Genomic DNA, 13,431 nt, shown 5'->3' with positions numbered 1-13,431 from the left:
TTTACTTTGGTCTCTTCTTCATCCTTTCCCTCAGGGATATCCAATCCTACATCCAGGCCATTGGGGACCTCAAAAACCTGTTTATTGCCCGCATGAGCAATGTCTTTCATCAGAATGACACAATCTACAACCTGACCCCTACCGGCTGCTCAAACCACCGTACCTGCCAGCTTGTCCATCAGCACACAGGTTCTGTCTCCTCTTCTTGTCTCCTCCCTTCACTAAGCACAGCTAAAGGAGGCTGCCCTGTCTCATCACAGATCCAGGCCCTCTGTTGCCCCTGCAGAAACTGAGACACACCCATGATGGAGATTTCTGTGGAGCAGGGGCTGGGAGCTGAGATGTTAGCGGCAGGCACGGTGCAGGCATTTATCTGTGTCCCCACATGGGGGATGGTTACATGAGAACCCATCCAAGCAGCATTCAAACAGAGGCTCTGTGAGTTATGCCACTGCGGAGAGGCCTGCCCTGCCTCACACTGTAATAGAGCTCTTACTCCTGACCATGCACCCACACCAACACTCATGATGAGATCTACCAGGCACCCATATGGGGGCAGGTGAACAGCTGGGACTCCTGGGGGCTGCTGGCATGCTCAGCCTGTAGAGTAACCACTGTTCTGGAACAGATCAAGTGATCCAACTGAGGAAGGCTCGCCTGCAGGAGGAACGGGAGCTGGAGAAGGTCAGGAGAAAGAGGCATTTGGATTTCCTGGACATCCTTCTTTCGGCCAAAGTGAGTGTGTATAGGAGAGGCCAGAGGCTTTTCCCAAAAGCCCAGAGCAAGAGACCAATCCTGAACTCTCACCTCGTCCTCCCCAGATGGAGAATGGTAGCAGCTTGTCAGGCAAGGACCTCCGTGCTGAGGTGGACACATTTATGTTTGGAGGACACGACACCACAGCCAGCAGCATCTCCTGGATCCTCTATGCTCTGGACATACACCCCAAGGATCAGCAGACCTGCCGGGAGGAGATCCAGAGCCTCCTGGGAGATGAAGCCTCCATCACCTGGTTAGTGTGGGCTCAGGAGATGCAGGAGCCCTGCCCTTTCCTTAGGGGGATTCACACGGTCTGTCCAGGCCCTGCTGATGTTCAGGATGGACTTTGTTTTAGGAACCACCTGGACCAGATGCCCTACACTACCATGTACATCAAGGAGGCATTGAGACTCTACTCACCGGTGCCAAGCATTAGCAGAGAGCTCATCACTCCCATCACCTTCCCTGATGGGCGCTCATTGCCCAAAAGTATGATCTTCCTCCATCCACTCACCTAAGCTCTCCACACGGAGATGTGGAGGGTCAGAAATGCACCTGTGCTTCAGCATTTGCAAACCTCTCTGGGTCTCTCATTCCTTGTCAAAAAATGAAAAAATGCTTTATAGTTAGGATGAAAAATTTGAAATGCTTGGCAAAGAGCTTGAACCACGAAAAGTCTGATAAATAAATGTCAGCCTCTGAATGCAGCCTTGGGAATGAAAGCCCCCAAATTCTATTTCATGAGAATCAGAAATTCTAGAAAGAATCAGACACGGGTGCAGGAAATGTGGTTCTTTATTGATGGGCTTAAGGCAAATGGGGGAGATCAGAAATCACATGTCATGGGTCAGCAGTTGTCCAGTTTTTGAGGAGCCCTCAGGTTGATGGCAGAGAGCCACTGATGTCCACATCCTATAGCAGACAGAGGCCACCAAGGCTCAACGCCCAAAGGGTCCGGTCTCAGTCCTGTCATATTCTAGCTGTATGACCATAGACAAGACAATCGGCCTCTGAGACTGAGGTAGCTCTTCTGAAATTTGGGAAAAAAGAAATGTCTTCTTTGGATGGTTGCTGTGGGTATTGAGTGAGTCATGTATATTCCCCAGTGAAACTTGGAGGCATTTGATGAAGGTAGCTGCCCACTGCACTTACTACAGACAGTAAAATACCAATGCTTTCTTGCTTCTCATCCCTGGATTCATGGTTTTCTACTCATTCTTTGAGCCCAGCCCCCATATCATCCTGCTCAAAGCGATGATTTGAAGCAACACTTGTTCCCTGCTGCTAGAGGGAACCTCATGGGTATGATCCGTCTTCTCTCTCTCTTCTACACCCTCCCCATAGGATTGAAAGTCAGCCTTTTCATTTATGGCCTTCACCAGAACCCAAAGGTGTGGCCAAACCCAGAGGTAAGAAGGCCTTGGAGGAAGATGATCTCTCAACACCTCCTACTCATACTTCTGGGGATCCTGTCTCCTTATGGGTAGATAGCAGGGGCTGGACTCCTATCTGTCCTGCATTGGTGCTCTCTTTGCAGGTGTTTGACTCTTCCCACTTTGCCCCGGGTTCTGCTCAACACGGCCACGCTTTCCTGCCCTTCTCTGGAGGATCAAGGTGAGGCATCCTAACACTGGTAATGGAGGTGGAGAAACAGGGGAGTCTCTGGGCACACAGCTGATGCCTATGCTCCCTAATTCATATGTGGCATCTTCACCTATACACTTGGATGCTGGTGTTTGTGGGAAGGAAGCCTGATGCTGATGTCTCTGTGAACAAAACAAAAACTGCAATTCAGGGCGCAGAATGGTGACTTCGTCTCCTTCTGCCTTTTTCAATGTCCAGCCAAAATTCACTGATAGTGTGTGTTCTGAACTTCCGTGTATTCTGGTGTTTTCCTCATTTTAGGAGTATGAATTTTCAATATAAGACTTTTTCGGTAAAATTAATTTTATATATTAGCATTTCTCAATTTTCAGAGATATTAAAGTTGATTTCTCTCTCCCTATATATTGCCAGTGCAGCACATCACCATTTCTACTTAACTCACTAATCTGTTATGTGAAAACACTGAAATCTTTGCATACATTTAGAATTAAGGTGCCTTGCTAGTCCTCCCTTACAAGCCAAACAAGTGAAAGGTTAAGACAGCCCTTTGCAGAAAGTTTAATACCCATATGTGTTGTCTCAAATATTTTGCTGTCTTGTCCAACAAATGCTCACTATGTTACAGCGTTCACATATTTATGTCCCCTTTCCCATTTGGCAAAATTGTTTTTGTGTAATGGATTCTCTATAGCATGATCCCACAGCCCACATAGCAAAATGTTGGCAAACACATAAAAATGAGGACAATAATCTGACTTTGAGGGAAGCCCTCTTTTGAGTATATGACAAATAACATTTGAAGACTTCCTGTGTATAGATTACAAACCACACTTGAAATAGCTGTTGAGTTGGACATGTACACTCCAAAATAACTGATGTGGAAATCCTCAGGGGCTGCAGGAAACATCCGATGAAAAGCTAATGCCAAGAACTATGTAAATTGTTAGTAGAAACATAGTTTTTCTAAATGAGTAATTATGTGAATTCTTCCCATGGTGAGTCCACTTTTACACAATGGTCATTAAGCAAATGTTCCAGAAAGTCCTTCCCCAGCGCTGCTTTATCCCAGGATGAGAACTTCCTCCAAACACTGGCTGTCAATCATGTTGCTGCCACTAGAGGACAGGAGAGCATTCCTAAGCTCCATGTCTAGCCCAGAACTAATATTAACTCTCAGTGTATTCCATTGTATTTTAGGCATTTTTAAAACTTAATTAACTTCATTCAAATATACAAGTATTTATTAAGCTTATCTTTGTGGGTTAGTCACTGTGCAGCATGATGGGAAAACAGGAAAAAGGTACTGTCCCTGCGTCTAGTTCATAGTCAAGGACAAAAATGTATTATACAGAAACATATTCTGTGCTCCAGACACACATCACTCCCTCATCCATCCTTTCACTTAGTCACTGAGTGGCTCTTTGAGTGTTCCTGTTCCTGGCACTGTCCTAGGCACTGGACTGACTACTTATGGATGGAGCGCAGATGCCAACTGGGGGCTTGAGGTGGAAGAGGCACAGCTGGAAGTGGGTGAGAGGCAGGTGGGCCCTGGACTTAGCCTTGAGGATGTGGCAGGCAGAGGTGGAGAGAGGATATTCTCAGCCATCTCCGCATGAACAGGGCTAGGACATGGGCTGGCCAGGTAAGAGTTGGGTGAGGCAACAACCCAGGGAGGGCTTGGCTGCTACCTGGGATGCTGTCCCCACTGTGAAGAGTGTGGGAGAGTCTGAGCTGGTCTGTGGCTTCAGTGTGGAAGGAGGGCAAGCAGGGACCCAGAAAGTCCAGGGAAGAAGACTGAGGGATGGTAAGGAGGGACATTTCTGGAGTAGAATTAGAAGGCTACAGGTGCTGGTGGACAGATGGGTAAGGGAAGGCAAGCCTGGACCACGGAGTTGGAGGAAAGTGGGGCAACAACTGAGCACCACCTACCCAGTGCCCTCCCAGGAAGCCTCCCCATTACCCTTCTGACTCCTCTTTCCCACTCATCTGGGTCTCTCTCTAAGAAGCCAGGTCTCTGTGTACCCCTATATGGAGAGTGCCAGAGAATGTGCCTCTCCAACCCCACAGTGACCTGATCTAGGCTCTATACTAGGGAACCACACACTGTGGAAGAGTGAACAAAGCATTGATTAACTCTACAGCAATTCATGTGATTAAACTCTGTGCCTTAGAGCCGTGGTCCTCCTGACAGAGGGTCACAGGCCTGCTCAGAGCAGAGGCAGGAGTTAGGAGCTAGCCTCGGAAGACTGGCAGGCTCTGTCTAAACTCAAGAAAAAGAGTGAATCAAGGCCTGGGCAGAGGTGCATGCGGCCTTTAAGGAAAGGATTTGGGGGCTGGGCACATAGGGGAAGACCCTAAATCCGCAGCTCAAGGGTAGAGCTCAGAGACCAAAGCCTGCCTAGCTCACAATGAGGCCTGAGGCCATTTTTCAATTTACCATCTCTGCCTGGCCCAGGAACTGCATTGGGAAACAATTTGCCATGAACCAGCTGAAGGTGGCCACGGCCCTGACCCTGCTGCGCTTTGAGCTGCTGCCTGATCCCACCAGCATCCCAATCCCCATGCCACGAATTGTGCTGGAGTCCAGCAGTGGGATCCACCTGCATCTCAGAAGGCTCCCTAACCCCTGTGGGAACAAGGACCAGCTCTGAGGTCCTCCATCTGCCATCCTGTCTTCCTGACCACTGCTCTTGTCTTCTGCCTGTCTGCCCACCTCCTGCTTTCGATCTGCCCACGTGCCCTTCTTCTCACCTGTTTGCTGTCTTATTTCTGTCTTCCAGTCTGTCTTCCATTTTTCAATCACCTTTCTCCAGGCTCCCTCCCTGCTTGTCTGTCTGTCTCCTACCCACCTGCATCACTGGCTCTCCATCCAACACCCAGTCTCCTGCCTGCCCTACACCTGACTAACTCCTACCTACTGGTCTGTACATTGTAGGCATTTTCTATTGCTACTGAAACAAACTACTATAACCTTAGTAATTTTAAATAACAGAAATGTTTCATCTTACAATTCTGTAAGTTAAAGTCAGAAATGGGTTTCAGTGGGTGAAAACAAGTTGTAGACAGGGCCAATTCCTTTTGGGGTGTCTAGGGCAGAGTCTTACCCCTTGCTCTTTCAGCTACAGAGCTGCCTTTTTTTTTTTTTTTTTTTTTTCGCATTCCTTGCTACTGGCCCCTCTCCCTCTTTGAAACCAATGGCATTTTCAAATCTCTCTCTTACTGTCCTCACGTCTCTTCCATTCTAATAAAGACCTTTGTGGTTCCATCTAGTTCATTCAGATAATCCAGGTTAAGTTCACCATCTCAAAAAATGCATTACTTTCCACTTCAAAGTACATCTTGATATATGCAGTCTCATGATCATGGATGCTGTGTATTAGGATGTGGACACCAACTAGGGTCTTGATTCAGCCTAGCACAGTTCCTATCTGATTGTCATTCTATATGTTTATCTATATTTGTCCAACCCGTCTGTCTTCACTCCCCTATAGAATAAAGTACACAAGGTGTATGTAGTGTCTGCATTTACTTAAAAGGAAATTGACAGAGGAGAGAAGACACCAAGGTGGAGGAAATATAGTGGAGACAAGTCTCTTCAGAGTAGGAAAAAGAGTGTTGATATTTGCTCTGTGGTGCAAGGATCCCAGATGGGATTGACCCGGCTTACCCTGCTTCACACAATTGCATGCCTGTGACCCATGATGGCCACAACCTTCCCAGCTCCTGAGGCTTTCTTGACAGTTTAGATAAAGGGGTTTTCTCAAGGAGCTCAGAGGGAGAAGCTCACATCTGTAGGGGAAAGATTCCAGGCCTCTATTCCATTCAAGATTTAGTTTTGCTTATGTGAGATGAATCAGAGCAAGGCTGAGCTAAGGATTTGTCTTAGTGTGTTTGGTTTTGCTATAAGAGAATACCTGAGGCTGGGTAATTGACAAAGAAAAGAGGTTTATTTGGCTCGTGATTCTGATGGTTGGAAGGTCCAAGATTTGGCAGCTGAATCTGGTGTAGTCCTCATGCTGCTTTCACCCATGATAGAAAGAGAATGAGAAGCAGCCATGCACACAGATCACGTGATGAGAGAGGACACAAGAGAGAGATACCAAGAAAGCCATACTCTTTTCAGGAGCCACTGTCCTGGAAATATGACCGTACCACTTAGAGCAGGAACTCACTCACACCCGCAAAGTATGAAGGGGACAATAAATTATTTATGAAGGATCCAATCCATGATTCAAACACCTCCTCACTGTGATGCATCTCCAAATGTATCACACTGGGGATGAAATTTCCAAGACCAGTTTGATCAAGGACACAATCCCAGCCATAGTGGGGCTGCAGTGGGCTTAGCAGGAAAGCCTCAGAGGCCTAGTTTCGCATGAGGGCCTCTGGTACCCAGCTCTTCACAGCTTGAATGAGACTGAGAAACCAGCCATCCCAGCAACATCACCAGATACCTGTCAACTTCCCTAAAACGTGAGACCTGCATGCTCCTGAGGAGGCTCAGAGTACACAGCTATTCAACAAGCACTAGGAGGAGCCCAGGTAGGCAAAGAGGCTGTTAGGACTCCAGGAAGCTCCTCCCCACAGCACAGTTTTTCAGTTGTCCTCTGCTTCTCGGGCTGGCTACCTTGGGGGAGCAGGAGCATCCTCAATGCTGTTCATACTTGGTGACTGCCTGGATACCGGTGCTCCTTAGCCCTATTTCACCACTTTGCCCTCATGCACTCCCACCAGCTCCACTTGGTCAAGGAAAAGAGTGAATCAAGGCCTGGGTAGCAGGTGTTCCTGATTGCACCAGGCTTTCTCAATCCAGACCTTGCTTCTCTTGCTTGATCTGAGCATAAGTTTCCTTTCAAACCCTCTCTGTTCCTAGCCCAGGGCCCTGGATGCCACAGACAGACCTTCCTCTGCCTGAGATGTGACATCTCATTCTAGTACCCTAATGGGTTTCTCTCCTAGTTGGTACCTGCAGCCGGACCTCTCTCTAAGTCTCCTGGGCTCCTGGGTCACTGGGATAGTTCAGCCATGCTCTGAGAAGAGGCAGGAAAGGGAAAATCTGAACAGTCGGTGATCAGCTAGGGTTGGAGGAAGAGGGAAAATTGGCCAGGAGAGTGAGTTGGAAACCTCCTGTACATAATGGTTAGCAGTTCACCCAGAATCAGGTAGTGCACAAGGCTCATGCTGGCCATGTTCACAGAGCCCAGGACACTGGGCACTCACTCCCATTACTACCCCTAGTACCTGGATGAAAAGAGAGGTGAAGTATAAAAGTGAAAGTCTCATTTGGATGGGAGAGATAGAGACCTGAGCATGACCAAGGAGATGGGAAAAGTGGACAAGGAGGGGGGCACTGAACATCCACACATAAAATAATGAAGGTAGACCCTTACCTACACCATATATAAAGTTTAGAAAAAAAAGGATAGAAAAGCTGAAACATAGTGTACAGAATGGCAGAATGTATTTGCAATCCAAATGAGAATATATGAAGAGCACCACTCAACACTAAAATACAAAGCTGCATTCAACAATCAGCGAATGACTACAATAGACATTTCTGTGAAGAAGATATGCAAATGGTCAATAAGCTCCTGAAAAGATGCTCAACTTCATTCATCATTATGGAAATGTGAATGAAGCCCACGATGAGATACCACTTCATACCCTTTAGGAAGTCTGTCATTCTTTTTAGTGGAAAATAACGAATATTTAACAGAATGTGGAAAAATTAGAACTCTAACAAATTGCCAGTGAATGTAAATTGGCATACCAATTTGGAAAACAGATTTGTGATTCCTGAAAAAGATAAAAGCACAAGTACCATAGTATCCAGAAATTCCCACCTGGCTATATAACCAAACTAATTGAAAACAAGGATTCAAACAGATACTTGTAAGCCAATGTTCATGACACCGTTATTTACAACAGAGGTAAGATAGAAAGAACTCAGCTGTCCATCAAAAGACGAGTGGGTACACAGAATGTCCTATATACATACAATGCAGTATTATTTAGTCACAAACAGGAGTGAAGTTCGGATTCATATAACAACAGGTATGACCTTGAGAACAGTATGTACGCTAAGTGAAAACAGGCAGACATAAAAAGACAAATATTACAATAAGTTCACTTATAGGTAGAAGAATAAGCAAATTCATAGATACAGAAAGTAGATTAGAAATTACCAGGGACTGGGGGAAGTCAGATTGGGGAAGTATTGCTTAATAGTTACAGAGTTTCTGCTGGAGTGAAAAAAATGTTTTGGAAATAGGTAGTAATGAGCTTTCTAAATCATCATGAACTTCATTAAATGTACAATTTAAATTAGTTAAAGTGTCTACTTTTATGTTCTATATTTGTAACTAACTTCTTAAAATTAACATACATCAAACCATTGAATAGCTAATGAATTAGATTTCATGGCATATAAATTTTATTTTATCTTAATTAACTTTTTTATTTTTAAGGCAGGGCAGGGTGGAGGTAAACACTAGCTCTTCAGTGGGATTGTCCAGGAGGACACATTAGGATTCATCAAGAAAACCAACCCACAGAGAAAAGAGAAGAGTGAGACAGGACAGCTGCCCACTGGGAATTGGCATGGAACCTATGGAGGCTACCCATTGGGGAACAGTGAGGAACAAGAGCCCCTGGGACTCACTCACACTTCTGACTTAGACTTTGCAAACCTGGGCACAGGAAATTCCATACCCCCCACCCTCCACCCCACCCCACTGCCAACTTTCTCTCCCCTGGGCCTCCAGACTGACACCAAGAGTTGCTGTGTGGGGGTCGAACCCTCTGAGCCAGACCACTTGGATCCCTGGCTTCAGCCTCCTTTTCAAGGGAGTGAATGGTTTTGTCTTCTGGTGTTCCAGATGCCACTTGGGTATGAAAAAAATCCTCCCACCGCTAGCTCAGTGTTTTCCCAAATGGCTGCCCTGTTTTGTGCTTGAAACCCAGGGCCCTGGTGGCATAGGCACCAGTGGGAATGTCCTGGTCTGTTGGTTGTGAAGACCATGGGAAAAGTGCAGTATCTGGGCTAGAGTGAGAGGTAGTTCCCCAACCCCTTGTACTTCCTGGGTGAGGCAATGCCCCAGCCTGCTTCGGCTCGTCCTCCTTGGGCTACATCCACTGTCTAACCAGTTCCAATGAGATGAACAAGGTACCTCAGTGGGAAATGCAGAAATCACCTGCCTTCTTAATCGATCTTGCTGGGAGCTGCAGATCAGAGCTCTTCCTATTTGGCCATCTTGCCAGCATTCCCCCAGGTTTGTTAATTTTAAAGACTGTTTTGGCTATTCAGGGTCGCTTGAGATTTGATATGGATTTTAAAATGAGATTTTCTATTTCCACAAAAAATGCCATTGGGATTTTCTTTTTGTGAATTTAACTTCTTTTTTTTTTTTTAATACTTTAAGTTCTAGGGTACATGTGCAGATCTTGCAGAATTGTTACATAGGCATACACATGCCATGGTGGTTTGCTGCATCCATCCTGCCATCACCTACATCAGGTATTTCTCCTAATGTTATTCCTCCCCAGTCTCCCTACCCCCTGCTATCTCTCCCCCAACCCCCCAACAGACCCCAGTGTGTGAAGTTCCCCTCCCTGTGTCCATGTGTTCTCATTGTTCAACTCCACTTATAAGTGAGAACATGTGGTGTTTGGTTTTCTGCTCTTGTGTCAATTTGCTGAAAATGATGGTTTCCAGTTTCATCCATGTCCCTGCAAAGAACATGAACTCATCATTTTTTATGGCTGCATAGTATTCCATGGTGTATATGTGCCACATAATGGTATTTCTATTTCTAGATCCTTGAAGAAACACCACACTGTCTTCCACAATGGTTGAACTAATTTACGCTCTCACCAACAGTATAAATGCGTTCCCATCTCTCCACATCATCTCCAGCATCTCTTGTCTGCAGATTTTTTAATGATCGCCATTCTAACTGGCATGAGATGGTATCTCAATGTGGTTTTGATTCACATTTCTCTCGTGACCAGTGATGATGAGCATTTTTTCATATGTTTGTTATAAATGTCTTCGTTTGAACAGTGTCTGTTCATATCCTTAACCACTTTTTGATGGGGTTGTTTTTTCTCTTGTAAATTTGTTTAAGTTCTTTGTAGATTCTGGATATTAGCCCTTTGTCAGATGGGTAGCTTGCAAAAATTTTCTCCCATTCTATTGGTTGGCGGTTCACTCTATGATTATTTCTTTTGCTGTGCAGAAGCTCTTTAGTTTAATGAGATCCCATTTGTCTATTTTGGCTTTTGTTGTCATTGCTCTTGTTGTTTTAATCATGAAGTAGTTTTGCCTATGCCTATGTCCTGAATGGTATTGCTTAGGTTTTCTTCCAGGGTTTTTATGATGTTAGGTCTTATGTTTAAATCTTTAATTCATCTGGAGTTAATTTTTGCATAAGGTGTAAGGGAGGGGTCCAGTTTCAGCTTTCTGCACATGGCTAGCCAGTTTTCCCAACACCATTTATTAAACAGGGAATCCTTTCCTCATTGCTTGTTTTTCTCAGGTTTGTCAAAGATCAGATGCTTGCAGATGTGTGGCGTTACTTCCAAGGCCTCTGTTCTGTTCCATTGGTCTATATCTCTGTTTTGGTACTAGAACCATGATGTTTTGATTACTGTAGTCTTGTAGCATAGTTTGAAGTCAGGTAGCATGATGCCTCCAGCTTTGTTCTTTTTGCTTAGAATTGTCTTGGCTATGTGGGCTCTTTTTTGGTTCCATACGAATTTTAAGGTGTTTTTTTTCCAGTTCTGTGAAGAAGGTCACTGGTAGCTTGATGGGGATAGCATTGAATCTATATATTACTTTGGGTAGTATGGCCATTTTTATGATATTGATTCTTCCTAACAATAAGCATGAAACGTTTTGCCATCTGTTTGTGTTTTCTCTTATTTCCTTGAGCAGTGGTTTGCAGTTCACCTTGAAGAGGTCTTTCACATCCCTTGTTAGTTGTATTTCTTGGTATTTTATTCTCTTTGTAGCAATTGTGAATGGTTTTTTGCTCTCTGTTTGTCCATTATTGGTGTATAGGATGCTTGTGATTTTTTGCACATTGATTTTGTATCCTGAGACTTTGTTGAAGTTGCTTATCAGTTTCAGGAGATTTTTGGCTGAGACATTGGGGTCTTCTAAATATACTGTTATGTCATCTGCAAATAGAGACAGTTTGACTTTGTCTTTTCCTAATTGAATACCACCCTCCCTTTTTTTTCTCGCCTGCTGTTCTGGCTAGAATTTCTAATACTGTACTATGTTGAATAGGAATGGTGTGAGATGGCATCCTTGTCTAGTGCCAGTTTTCAAAGGGAATGTTTCCAGTTTTTGCCCATTCAGTATGATATTGGCTGTGGGTTTCTCATAAATAGCTTTTATTCATTTGAGATATGTTCCATTGATACCTTGTTTATTGAGAGTTTTTAGCATAAAGGGCTGTTGAATTTTGTTGAAAATCTTCCCTGCATCTATTGAGATAATCATGTGGTTTCTGTCTTTGGCTCTGTTTTATGTGGTGGATTATGTTTATAGATTTGCATATGTTGAACCAGTCTTGCATCCCTGGAATAAAGCCTACTTGATCGTGATGGATAAGCTTTTTGATGTGCTGTTGGACTTGGTTTGCCAGTATTTTACTGAAGATTTTTGCATTGGTGTTCATCATGGATATTGACCCGAAATTTTCTTTTTTAGTTGTGTCTCTGCCAGGTTTTGGTATCAGGATCATATTGTTCTCATAAAATGAGTTAGGGAGGATTTCCTCTTTTTGTATTGTTTGGAAGTTTCAGAAGGAATGGTACCAGCTCCTTTTTGAACATCTGGTAGAATTTGGCTGTGAACCTGTCTGAACCTTGACTTCTTTTGATTGGTAGGCTATTAATTGCTGCCTGAATTTCAGACCTTGTTATTGTTCTATTCAGGGATTAAACTTTTTCCTGGTTTAGTCTTGGGAGGGTGCAAGTGTCCAGGAATTTGTCCATTTCTTCCAGGTTTACTGGTTTATGTGTATAGAGTTGTTTGTAGTAATCTCTGATGGTAGTTTGTATTTCTGTGGAATCAGCAGTGATATCCCCTTTATCATTTTTTATTGAATCCATTTGATTCTTCTCTCTTTTCTTTTTTATTGGTCTGTCTAATGGTCTATTTATTTTGTTGATCTTTTCAAAAAACCAGCTCCTGCATTTATTGATTATTTGAAGGGTTTTTTGTGTCTCTATCTCCTTCAGTTCTGCTCTGATCTTAGTTATTTCTTGTCTTCTGCTAGCTTTTGAATTTGTTTGATCTTGCTCCTCTAGTTCTTTTAATTGTGACAATAGGGTGTCAATTTTAGATCTTTCCTTGCTTCTCATGTTGGTGTTTAGTGCTATAAATTTCCCCCTAGACACTGCTTTAAATGTGTACCAGACATTCTGGTACATTGTGTCTTCATTCTCATTGTTTTGGAAGAACATTTTTATTTCTGCCTTAATTTCATTATTTACCCAGTAGTCATTCAGGAGCAGGTTGTTTAGTTTCCATGTCATTGTGTGGTTTTGAGTGAGTTTCTTAATCCTGAGTTCTAATTTGATTGCACTGTGGTCTCAGAGACTATTTGTTATGATTTCCATTATTTTGCATTTGCTGAGGAGTGATTTACTTCCAAATATGTGGTCAATTTTAGACTAAGTGTGATGTGGTGCTGAGAAGAATGTATATTCTGTGGATTTGGGGTGGAGAGTTCTGTAGATGTCTATTAAGTCTGCTTGGTCCAGATCTGAGTTCAAGTTCTGGATGTCCTTATTAATTTTCTGTCTTATTGACCTGTCTAATATTGACAGTGGAGTATTGAAGTCTCCCACTATTATTGTGTGGGAGTCTAAGTCTCTTTGTAGGTCATTAAGAACTTACTTTATGTATCTGGGTGCTCCTGTATTGGGTTCATATATATTTAGGATAGTTAGCTCTTCTTGTTTCATTGATCCCTTTGCCCTTATATAATGCCCTTCTTTGTCTCTTTTGATCTTTGTTGGTTTAAAGTCTGTTTTATCAGAGATTAGGATTGT

At 43.8% G+C, this 13,431-nt stretch overlaps 1 pseudogene; it reads left to right on the top strand.

The window, feature by feature from the left end:
• LOC116529103 overlaps window positions 1-5,339 on the top strand; it is a 31,834-nt pseudogene extending 26,495 nt beyond the window's left edge.
• The last annotated feature ends 8,092 nt before the right edge of the window (window positions 5,340-13,431 follow it).

The sequence above is a fragment of the Sapajus apella genome, unplaced genomic scaffold, assembly GCF_009761245.1.
Source record: "Sapajus apella isolate SASKATOON/1434 unplaced genomic scaffold, GSC_monkey_1.0 scaffold62, whole genome shotgun sequence".
Taxonomy (NCBI): Eukaryota; Metazoa; Chordata; class Mammalia; order Primates; family Cebidae; genus Sapajus; species Sapajus apella.
Note: the sequence above shows the minus strand (reverse complement) of the source record. Positions and strands in the feature narration are given on the sequence as shown.